This window comes from Alosa sapidissima, chromosome 7, assembly GCF_018492685.1.
Source record: "Alosa sapidissima isolate fAloSap1 chromosome 7, fAloSap1.pri, whole genome shotgun sequence".
Taxonomy (NCBI): Eukaryota; Metazoa; Chordata; class Actinopteri; order Clupeiformes; family Clupeidae; genus Alosa; species Alosa sapidissima.
In genome coordinates, this window is record NC_055963.1 from 7,030,658 (window position 1) to 7,043,251 (window position 12,594).

The following is a 12,594-nucleotide window of genomic DNA, read 5'->3' on the forward strand; positions in this document are numbered from 1 at the left end:
TATTAATATGCACAACAAGTTTCATGCTGTAATCTAGACCTGACATCAAAGTAAATATCTGTTTATGTAGATTTCTACACCTGCAGCATTTACCATTAGGCTACTAACAAATAATTTTACCATTAAAAAAAAATATTTCTGGGGTGAGTCTATTTGCTATGGTAACCTAGCAACCTGTGTGTGTGTGCGCACGCGTGAGGGAAGATGAAGGTGCATGCATGTGTGTATAAGAAGTGGTTCGTTTTTAGGCATACTGTCTTGCAATTGAACGTGAATAAGTTTACTACTTAAAAACATCAAAGCTAAACATTATATCACGACATCGCTACAAATACAGTATGTGATTAAAATCACCCAACATCAATGTAGGCTATAGGCTACGTAGATAGATGATAGATAGGCTAGATAGATTGATAGATAGCCTACTTTATTGACGCTTGGTGAAACAGCATGGAGTGGATGTTTTCAGTTCAGATGCTTGTTCTTTTCCTTTTTGAGTATGTAATGATCCCAAAACTTTACTTAAAAAAATTAGACATTCTCTGCCATTTATGGCTAGCCTGACGAGCCAGACCCACATTAAAATGTAGGGTCTGGGCACTCACCGTTCGCAGTGCTCAGTCCGAGGGGCGGGATAATCAGTTGTCTTTCACATTCCCTTTGCACGCAATAGGACAGCGGCAGCGATATGAGTCCCATGCGTTTCCCACCAGCGGAGCTAGTTGGCTAGTTTTGCCAACTTAATAAAAGCTTAACTCGTGTCACACTGTTCGCTAGGGTTTAATCCCGGGAGACGGGATTCCCGGGAAATCTGATCAAAACTATGAAAGGGGGAACTATGGGAAATGAAAGTAAAAAAAAAATTCCAGTGCGCTCCTATTGGAGTGCGCGTCTATTGTTGTTTTACGGTAACGTTGCATTCAGTAGCCTACGCAGCAGTATCTACCGCCTAAGGATGTCTACTGCCAGCTTTGTATGGGAGCATTTTAAAAGACTTGAAAATGAAAACGCAAAGTGCATGTTGTGTGACCGGATTGTCAGGTGTTCTGGGGGGTTATTTCATTTATTTGAACTTTGTGATGTTTAAAAGATAAATATGCCTGTCCTGCCTTAATAAAGAAACATTTGGTTAACTTCGAGTGATTATTCCCGTTTGCAGCCGTTAACAAATCTCAATAGCCACATCATGGATTTCGTTTATCAGAATGGTTTAGGAATCATTCCATGGTTTACTTTAGGAGATTTCATCAGTTTTTATAATGGAGTTCTGTAATATATTGGTTTTATAAGGGTTGCCTAGACAATCCACTTGGCATTTCATAGTTAGTGCTGCGGCAGATAGGCCTATCACGCACGCAGCAGAAATGATAATGGCAAACTTTGTCGATGGACATAAACTGTGTTCTTTTGGCCTAATAATGATACAAATAATATAAAAATGTCAGTTTGCGATTTGGGAACGCATATTTGAGTGATATCATACATTACTTGGGCTAAAAACAACAACTACAAAAAACAGCTGATTCCCGGGAAATGTGTCGTCTTTTCCCGGGATTTGATACATCTCATTTTCGGGAAAAATATTAAACCCTACTGTTCGCCAACAGCAACATCCATCTTATTTGTTTTCAAGTAGCAGGGAATTGAAGCCAAACCGTTGCAACTCTGCCATCAATCATTATGTTAAGCCCACCTAACGACTCTATACACGATTTCATTGGCCTGATTGAGTTTCGATTTCTGGAGCTCACAAGCCAATGGAGAGTTGCTAGACTAGCCCTGGCCGCAAATGTAATTTGCTGGCACTATAGGGGCGCGTCTAGATTTCTAGGTTAATTTATGGCCATCTTGACTCTGCCATCGCGCCAGCTAAATTCAGAATGCATCACGATTCACGCGCTAGTGGTGTGCTTCCTGAACAATGGTCCGTGTGGAACAATCAGATCCCTGCGTGTATAGTGCGCGTCATAGGAATTTAACGAGGCTTCAAGGCAGGGTTTTTGCCTCGAGTCATTTTTGTAATCGAGTTATTCGAGTAACTCGATGAATCGTTCCAGCCCTAGAGTCTGGTGATACCACTTTTAGCTCCAGCCTAGCATAGATCAATGAATCATATTAGACCATTAGCATCTCGCCTGCTAGCATCACGTTTAAAAGTGACTAAGATTTCCGGTAATTTTCCTATTTAAAACTTGTCTCCTCTTAAGTTAGAAAGTTTAATAAGACCAATGGAAAATGAAACGTGGCAATTTTCTAGGCTGATTTGACATGGAACTATACTCTCATTCTAGCATAATAATCAAGGAACACCATGGGCAACAGCACAATGATATCATGCAGCACCTTAAAAAATAGTCCCCGTAGGCTAACTTCAAGCAACAAGGTTGAGCTGCAGCAGACGAATTGGTTAGTGACTGGATTATTACGCCTGAATGAGAGTATAGTTCCATGTCAAATCAGCCTAGAAAATCGCCACATTTCATATTAAATATATACATATGCACCCTGTATTTTAATGAAGAACATTTATTTATTTACGATACATTATTCATTCACAAAGAAAATTGGTGTCCTTAAAGGTTGGATTTTCCCTCATTTTTGTAATTAAGAAATTAAGATCCATTTCCAAAAGATTTTTTTTTGGTAACACTTTACGGTAAGGGTACATGAATTATCATGAATTCATGCATTAATTAATTCATGATTTATGCATTACTTAATTCCTTAATATCTCATGAATCATCAGAAATGTATATGAGTTCATATTCTGTTATTTGTGACCTCATACATGAACAACACATCAACTAAAGCATTAAGTATGGTGGGCACATCATTATGATTTATGATTTATTAAGAATGATCATGATGATTTCTTTTTCTGCCAAAAATGTGGTCATCACTGATCAAATTCTGATTTGAGAACAACTTGTGCAGCTATCTAAACACATGCCATTGTTAACACTTTAGTTGAGGGGCCACAAACATGATGTACTCACAGGCTATTAAGCTTACATTCATGTAATCATGATGATCATGCTTAATAAATCATAAACCATAATGATGTAGCCATCGTACCTAATGCTTTAGTTGATGTGTTCATGCATGAGGTCATGAATGAGAGAGACTATGAACTCATGAATTCCTGATAATTCATCAGATATAAAGGAATGAAGTAATGCATAATTCATGCATTAATTCATGATAATTCATGTACCCTTACCGTAAAGTGTTACCGATTTTTTTCCCCCTCTTTTTAGTCAACTTTAGCATGGGGCTGAAGACTTTTTATATGCACTGTATCTCCATTTCTAGAAAGAAAACAGGGATTTTGAAAACTAGCCACTGTTTAGCTTGGGATTTCTCAGGAACAGAGGCATGTAGAAATAAACGGTTTGTACCCACTGAGAGCTTAATGTCTCACCTTTCAAACGAGCCATAGTATGTGTCCATAGTTATAACAGAATACGCTGTGGCTCTACAGAAATCGTCAACAATGATCTAGATTGCTGGCACTCTGGGCCAAAGCTTCCAAAACAGTGTTAAGATGTTTTTGATTGAAATAACTTTTGATTTAATTTTATATGACCTCCTAATGCTGCAAATTCAACAAATTGCCATTTTTAGTTCTTTACAACCTATATGTCTTGAGACTCATACTCAAACTGTGCATAATAATTTGGAACAGTGCATTTTGAGTTTTTGTTTTTTGAAAAAAAAAAAAAAAAAAAATACTGTTATCATTGGGAGGTTTGTTCAATAAAATTTTAATTATGACGGTTGATGACTTGAAAACTAGATGTACTGCAGGGCGGTACAAAATATGACCGCCGCCCAGTCCAGCACATTTTTTTCACAAAAATAAGTCACGATTGTCAAATTGTGTTCATTTCCAACTTTGTTCCTTTTTTGTGTGTTTGTAATTGAGTGTGTGCAGAGTGTGTGGTTGTTTTTGTGTTTATGTGTGTGTTTTTGTGTGTGTGTGTGTGTGTGCGTGTGTGTTTGTGTATGTAGGTGTGTGAGGGTGTGTGTGTGTATGTGTGTTTGTGTGCGTGTCATGTGTGTGCATGTACAGTATGTGTGTGTGTGTGTGTGTGTGTGTGTGTCTTTATGTATGTGTTCATAAATAAAGCAAATCAGGGAACCACCTTCTCTTTGCGATAAGTGCCATGGGATCTTTAACAACCATGGTGAGTCAGGACCTCAATTTAACATTCATGCAAAGGAAAACATCTCCTGCAGTACAGTGTCCCTGTCATTGGGATTGATATTTGTTTGGTGGCTTTTGGCCACAGGGAAGAGTGCCACCTACTGGCCAGCCACCAACACCACTTCCAGCAGGAACCTACTCTTCCAAGGAGGTTTCTTATCCAAGTACTAACAAAGAAAATTGGCCATGCAAAAAAGAAAAAAATCTGACTAAACCTATATGACCGCCACTTCGCTGCACGGTGGTCATAATTATACCGACTGTCATTTGCGTCAACTATTTATGAAAATCTGAGAAAAATGTCATTTGCATAATAATTTGTGTCTGCTTGCCTGCATGTGTCTGTGTTTTATATCTGTCTGTCCATGTGTGTGTGTATGTTCGCTTGAGTGTGTGTGTGTGTGGCTGTAATGGGGTGTGTGTGTATGTGCATGTGCCTGCATGTGTGTGTTTTTATGTGTGTGTGCATGTGTGGATGTGTTTAGGTCTGTGTATGTGCGTGTGGGTATGTTTGTGCATGCGTGTATGTACGTGTTTGTGTTTATGTGTGTGTGTGTGTGCGCTTGTCTGTGCGTGCGTGTGTATGCATGTGCGTGCATATGCCATATGTCTACTGTGTGTGTATGTATGTGTGTGTCTGCGTGTCTGTCTTTGTGTGTGTGTGTGTGTATTTATGTGTGTGTGTTTATGCGTGTGTGTGTGTGCATGCATGTGCGTACCTGTGTGTGTGTGTGTGTGCCTACATTTGTGTGCATGTATCTTAATGTGTTTGTCTTTGCATGTGTTCATGAATGCGTGTGTGTGTGTGCATGCATAGTCTACAGTCACTAAAGGTACACATAAGTAAGGGATAACGGCTGCCGAGGTCTCCTGTTATACGGAATTAATGGACATGGGCGAGAGGCAAAGAACTCCGCGACGCGCAGCGGATGGGTTGACATGGCCCCTGGAGGCCAACATATTAAAAAATTGGTCATCCTAGGCCCTACGGTTCTCAAGATATTCACAGAAAACTGTCCGGCCATCTACAGGCCAGTTGGTGTACAGTCACTAAATATAGGCTACACATAAATTAACTAGATGAACAGCATAGCGGTACAAAATATGACCGCCGCTCAGTCCTGTACATCCATTCCGCGAAAATAAATCATATTAATGAATTTGTCTCCATCTTCTACTCCATCCCCCACTCTTGAAACTTTTGTGTATACTTGTTTGGAATGTGTGTTTGCGGGTCACACACAAAGTAGTCTACTGGCGCTGCAAAGGTGAATAGATTTGTAGCACTGGCCAAAAAATTTGTAGCATTGTTATAAAAACTTTCAAATCTCAATCAATCACAAGTAGGGCAGTTCATCACAGTCCATCCATTGCAACTGGACTGATGAAAGGTACACCTGTAGGCTACATTGTATTTGGGAAAAGCTGAAGGTAGCAGCATAATGTATTTATTTATTTATTATTGAACAAAACAATCCCTGTCAGTTCCATGCAGTTTTCAACAGCTATCAAGAAGAGAGGTCATGTCATGGATTTTTGTGAATGTTTCTTCTTCTACATATGCATAAGTTTAGTCATCTAGTTCATATGATATTCAGCTTTATTGTCAATGCACAAATTAAATACCAATAGTCTAAAACAAAATGCCGTTTTACCCAGTGGTGCAAATAACTGACATGTCCAAAAGGGCCTTCATCAAATGCGTTGCTAGACTGTTCATACACATTTTAACAGGCCAAGTTGAAGAGCTACTGTCCGTTATTGTTTGTGCAAATAATATGCTGATTCATGTTCCCTTGCATTTTGCAACTATGAGGTCCATGGTTAGTCTGGCTTTCGCCAGACCAAGCTCAATCTTTTAAGAAATCGAAAAGGAATCGCCAGCAGATCAGGCTGAGTTCACCCAGCCTAGTCCATGGTAGGCGCACGATAGAAATATTGTTTAATTTTGCGATTGAGATATTCATGCACTGGCGCCCCCCCTGCGATGTGTTCGCCCCCCGGTTTCAGAGCTATTCTAAATGCAAAAATGCATAGAGGGAGTTATGAAACCGTGGCAAAAACTGTTAACAAACTATAAGCTATATAAGGTAGGCCCTATGCTAGGCCTATTACACAACATAAATTGTCACTAGGCTGGCGACCCAAATAAAATCTCCTTTGGGAACCAATGGCTTACAGTATCAAGCGGACTTAAGCTGCCACCTCTTGGCAAAAAATTAATAGTTTTGCATATCAGTAGTAATACATTTCACGCAGCTGTGTGAATCACGGAAAGCGCGAATGAAGTGGACATTTCTAAATGGAACCCAACCCACTGTACAGTAGTTCAAGGTCTGTGGCTAAAGCAGCCATAATGAAAGCAGCCATAAAATGATAACACACATGTTTTTTAATCGCATAGACTACAACTACCAAGTTGGAATCAAAGCACATCGACTCCCCTCTCACACCCTAAACACACACTTCTAACAAACAAAAAGCGTCTCAGTCTCAAGGTATAGCCATAGGCAAAACTGTATCGGACCGGTGTAACGTTGCTAAATCATCCATCGCAAAGAATGATTTTTGTAGCACGTGCAACATGTGTAGGTGCAGCCCTGCCCTGGATACATCTCTCAACGTGCGCTCGAAAACATTTGGTTTAAATGGAGATGTAGATCATCATGGGTGCGTTAATAAATCTACATTGCGGCGAGTTGACACAAATTATTCACTTTGACGAATTTATGTAGTTTCAGTCCTAGTTACTTTACTTTGAGCCATGCTCTTCCTTACTTGAATCACCTTTGAAAATAGAGGATTGAAGTATATGGGTGTTTGGGAATGAACGTTGACTCGGATGCTTTTTGAGACTTTGAGCAGAAATGTCCCAGCCCGGTGTTTAGGATGCATCATAGACAGGTTATCTTTCAGGTAGTCTATATATTTTCCATTGGAAAACCATCACGTAGCGAACGTGTTGTGGCTAACTCACTTAGCTCCTATTAATAGCCTAGGTTATGGTCATAAGCAAATGAGATGAAAGTCGAAAGATACAATTAGTGCTGTTATCATTTTGCTTGGTAGCCTATAACCGCATTTATGATTTTCTACAAATACATCGATAATCAAATTGGCCTCCATCACTCAACCAATGCTAACGGCAACATTATTTTACCTACGTCCTAGGCTATTGATATAACTTAAGATTAACATAGCCTACCTGCAGTAAAAACCAAGCATGTTGGATAAACATTCTCAGATTTATTTCGGCTTCAAGAAGAAATGGGAATTACATGTCATGCAGAAATCATCCTACCCTTATTAGACGTTCTCTGCGGTAAACTACAGTCTTGTCCTTCACTGCAAAAACTGCTTATCCAACAAAAACTAACCAAGTGTTATTAATCTTATATCAAGATAAAAAAAATAGTTGGTATTGTTTTCAGTATAAAGAGACTTACCTAGCGCTTTCTTGTGAAATCATTTGACTTTTAAGACATCTCATCTTGAAAACAAGCAAATTTGTCTGCCAGTGCGTTAAGCAAATTTGTCCTAAAAATAAGCAAATTTGTCTGCCAGTGTGTTGAGCAAATTTGTCTTGATAAGACTCCTTAAAATAAGTTAAAGTCTTCTTAAATTAAGTCAAAATGATCTTTTGAGAGGGCGCTAGGTAAGTCTCTTCATTCTAAAAACAATGCCAAATAGATTTTTTAATCTTAATATAAGATCAATAACACTTGGTTAGAATTCATGCAGTGATAGGAAGCGTAGTGTCTTTCCAACCCACTTTAGATTAACTTCCAACAAAATTACGTCTCACTGCAACAGTGCGCCATCTGGTGGACAAACGACTACGTGACGCCAATACTGGAAATGCAGCCAAATTATTATGATGAATATTTGGTTTTCCTTTAATCCTACTGAATTTGTAATTATGTATCGGCCGTTCTAATTGCCGATACTGATGGTTTGTGCGTGCCTGTGTGTGTGTATGTGTGCACCACCATCTACAGGCCAATGAGTGTACAGTCACTAAATGTACATTTTTTCAGACCCCCCCGTGGATGAAATTCTACGAAACTTGGCATACCCCCAGAGAATGTCAGGTTAATCATACACATAAAATTTGGTGCAGTTCTGAACATCTTAACTGAAGAGAGGGGCGATTAAAGCAACACCAAAGAACTTTTCCTCTGTCGCACGCACGCTATTTGTTTATCCAGCAAAGGCTATGCAAATAACGATGTTCATAGACAAGGTAGAATATGTTGCATGATTTTATGAAAGTACGATGTATTGCGACATCATGCAAGTCAAATTCGTAGTTTCTCATGTCTCATTCCATCGAACTACAAACCCGCTACCCGATCTGGCAAACTTACATAGTGCGGTTATAGCCGGTAGAGGGCTGCGAAGCGAATGCAGAAGTGCCGTTCACCCTGTTACGAGTTGATGAACCACTGAAATTATCAGTTTTATTATTAAATTATTTTAAGGTATAAAAAACTCTTTGGTGTCGCTTTAAAGCAGAATGATATTGCATTCCCATGCAGTGATTATGGGCTAGGTTGATGTGGGCCCTTGAGACCAACAAACCATAAAAATGTCTTCATCCTCGGTGCCACGGTTCAGGTAGTTATTTAGGAATAACGGCATTTTTGGGGTTTCTGGGGGCCCTGCGCGGGGGGGGTATGGGGGTGGAGTGGCCCGGGGACCAAACAAAAATTTTCCGTAAAAGTCTAGTGGGGCTACATACCCACCAAATTTCATGTGCCCCAGTGGTTCGGTGTCCAGGAAGTGGATTCAGGAAGTAGAGGACAAAAAAAAAAAAAAAAAACTTTGACAATCCCTATATGACCGCTTCGCTAGCGGCGGTCATAATTATTATATAGCCCCCCATGAACGGAATGCCATGAAACTTGGCATGCATTCAGAGGGTGTCATAATGATTCTTCAGTGTCCCGGGAATCATTGACACAAAATCACTGAAGAAGAAAAAATAGGGAAGAAAAAAAAACTCTGACTAAACATGCGCTTTCCTGCTCATAATAAATTATCTATAAAGTCTCTGTAGTCGAACTGTCTAAGTAAAGTGTTACCGATTAACTTACTTATCCTAGAATCTCATCTGCTGGATTGCCCTACACTGCACAGGCATAAAGCATTCTTTCTTCTCAGAATGTTGACCCAAAGGAGAGGTGCTTAGGTAAGGTGGTAATTTAATAGGGCCCTATGAAATCTGTTTTTTATTATTTTCCAAATTCCGTTTTTATTTAGTCTCAAATTCCGTTTTTTCGGATTTAATTTTAGTTGTTTCGGATGTTTTTTTTTTTTTTTACTTTAAAAAAGCTGAATTTTGTCTGTCTGAGTTTTTATAGGTGAAGACTGCTTAAATATTCAGCAAAGCCAATTTTCCAACATTTAGCCAAACATTCAACAAATCTCTCTATCGCAAAAACAAATTAGGACCTACATAACTTCAACTACATGTCCATAGGCTGCAAGTTTAGATCCCAATAAAAGGGCACTTTGTAGCTCAACATTTTCATTTAGCATTTAGCCTACCATCTTTAGCACACATCTCCATTGAAGTATGGCTACATGATGGTAAGGCACTTGATGTTGTGCTCTCTCGTCAGTGAGAATCTCTTGCAGCACTTTTTAAATGGTCAAGACCCACAGCAGGTGTGTCTGCACGTCTGCCTGAGGCTGCTGACATTCGCGTCTGGGAATGGGACTGCTTGCAATGTTTCAAGAAACTGACATAGCGGTAGGCCTATGTCAGCTTCTGCACACATTGCTACAATCTTCCACAAGCTCACGTCTTTCATATACTGATTTTGTCATTGTCACTGGAGGGATTTGCCCGCAGTGGATTTTGTTCTTAAATTGCCCTTTTGATTCTATGGTCGATACATGTGTCTTTGCGAACTTCGGTAAAGTTAGACAGAAATGGGCAGATTCGCAAGATTCGCGTTTTGCGGTTCAATAAATCATAGGAGCAATGTTTTCATTGCACAATAGAGAGCTCTATCTAACCGTAGTAGGGTAGACAACAAGCTACAACCCGTTTTAATCCCGAAAGAACCGTGTACATATGTAGGCCTACTAATAAATAAAACGCATCCCTGTGAGCATTCTGCTTTCAGCCGAGCGTCTAGGGACCGTCTACAAAGTGCAAAACCGAAAGTGGATACAAACTACATCACAAAATACATCACTGTTATTGTGCCTAGTGCTTCCAAAATCATAGCACACAGCTAGTGCTTCACTAGCAACACACTACACCTGCCAATTACGGGAAAACTGACTCACCCTATTTATAATATTTTTTTGGGGGGTAAAATTCAACAGCTTCACTGTTATTGATCCTAGTGCTTCCAAAATCACGACACACATCTAAGGCCACACTAGCAACATACTACACCAGCTAATTATGGAAAAACGGACTCACCCTATTTATAATCTATTCTTAATGGTTGAAAATTTAAATAGCTTCACTGTTATTGAGCCTAGTGCTTCCAAAATCACAACACACAGGTAGGGCCTCCGTAGCAACATACTACACCTGCTAATTATGGAAAAACTGACTCGCCTTATTTACAATATATATTTATTGGTGGAAATATGCAATAGCTTCACTCTGTTTGAGCATAGTGCTTCCAAAATCACTACACACATCTAGGGCCTCCCTATCAACATACTACACCTTCTTGTTTTGGTAAATTATGTTCAGCCTAATTATAATATATTTTTATTGGGGATAAAATTCAATAGCTTCAGTCTCATTGAGCCTAGTGCTTCCAAAATCACAACACACATCTAGGGCCTTTCTATTTACATACTACACCTTCTAATTTTGGAAAAGCTGGCTTAGCCTATTTATAATATGTTTTTATTTGGTAAAAAATGTAATAGCTTCACTGTTATTGAGCCTAGTGCTTCCAAAATCACAACACACATTTAGGGCCTCCCTATTAACATACTACACCTGCTTGTTTTGGGAAATTATGCTCAGCCTATTTATAATATATTTTTATTTCAGAAAAAATTCAATAGCTTCATTATTATTAAGCCCAGTGCTTCCAAAATCACTTCACACGTCTAGGGACTCCCCATCAACAGACTACACCTGCTTGTTTTGGGAAATTATGCTCAGCCTATTTTTAACGATTTTGTATTGGAGAATAAATTCAATACCTTCTCTCTTATTGAATATAGTTCCTCAAAAATCACTCCACAAATCTAGGGTCTCCCTAGGAACACACTACACCTCGTAGTATGGCAATATCTGGCTCGGTCTATTTTTCATGATTTATTTCAGAGGAAAATGTCAATGGCTTCACTGTTATTGAGTCTAGCACTTCCACAATCCTTGTACACATCAAGGGTCTCCCTATGGTTGTACTACACACATCTACAGTCTCTATTGTGACAGCCCAGCTCTAACATGACAGGTCTATCTTTCTCCCTGGATGGCCTTGCCGCTTGCCTTGACTTTTTCTTCAATAAAGATTAATGAAAGATAGGCTGATCAAGAATTTCCCAAAGTATCCCCCCCCCCCCCCCCCCCCCCATTAAATTATGTTATAAATAGGGCAAGTAACTTTTCCCTAATTAGCAGGAGTAGTATGTTGTTTGGGAGGCCCTAGACGTGTGTTGTGATTTTTGAAGGAGTAGGCTCAATAACAGTGAAGCTATTGAAAATGTCCCCGATTAAAAATATATTATAAATAGGGCGAGTCCATTTTTTTCATAATTAGCTGCTGTAGTATGTTGCTTGGGAGGCCCTAGATGTGTGTTGTAATTTTGGAAGCAGTAGGCTCAATAACAGTGAAGCTATTGAATTCCCCCCCCCCCCATTAAAAATATGTTATGAATAGGGCAAGTCAATTTTTCCATAATTAGCCGCTGTAGCATGTTGCTTGGGAGGCCCTAGATGTGTGTTTGATTTTGGAAGGAGTAGGCTCAATAACAGTGAAGCTATTGAATTTTTCAACCATTAAAATAGATTATAAATAGGGTGAGTCTGTTTTTCCATAATTAGCTGGTGTAGTATGTTGCTAGTGAGGCCTTAGATGTGCGTTGTGATTTTGGAAGCACTAGGCTTAATGACAGTGAAGCTATTGAATTTTACCCCCAATAAAAATATATCATAAATAGGGTGAGTCCGTTATTATCGTAATTGGCAAGTGTAGTGTGTTGCTAGGGAAGCGCTAGCTGTGTGCTATGATTTTGAAAGCACTAGGCTCAATAACAGTGAGCTATTTAAATGTATTTGTATCCACTTTCGGTTTTGCACTTTGTAGATGGTCCCTAGACGCTCGGCTGAAAGCAGAATGCTCACAGGGATGCGTTTTATTTATTCACATATGTACACGGTTCTTTCGGATGAAAACCGG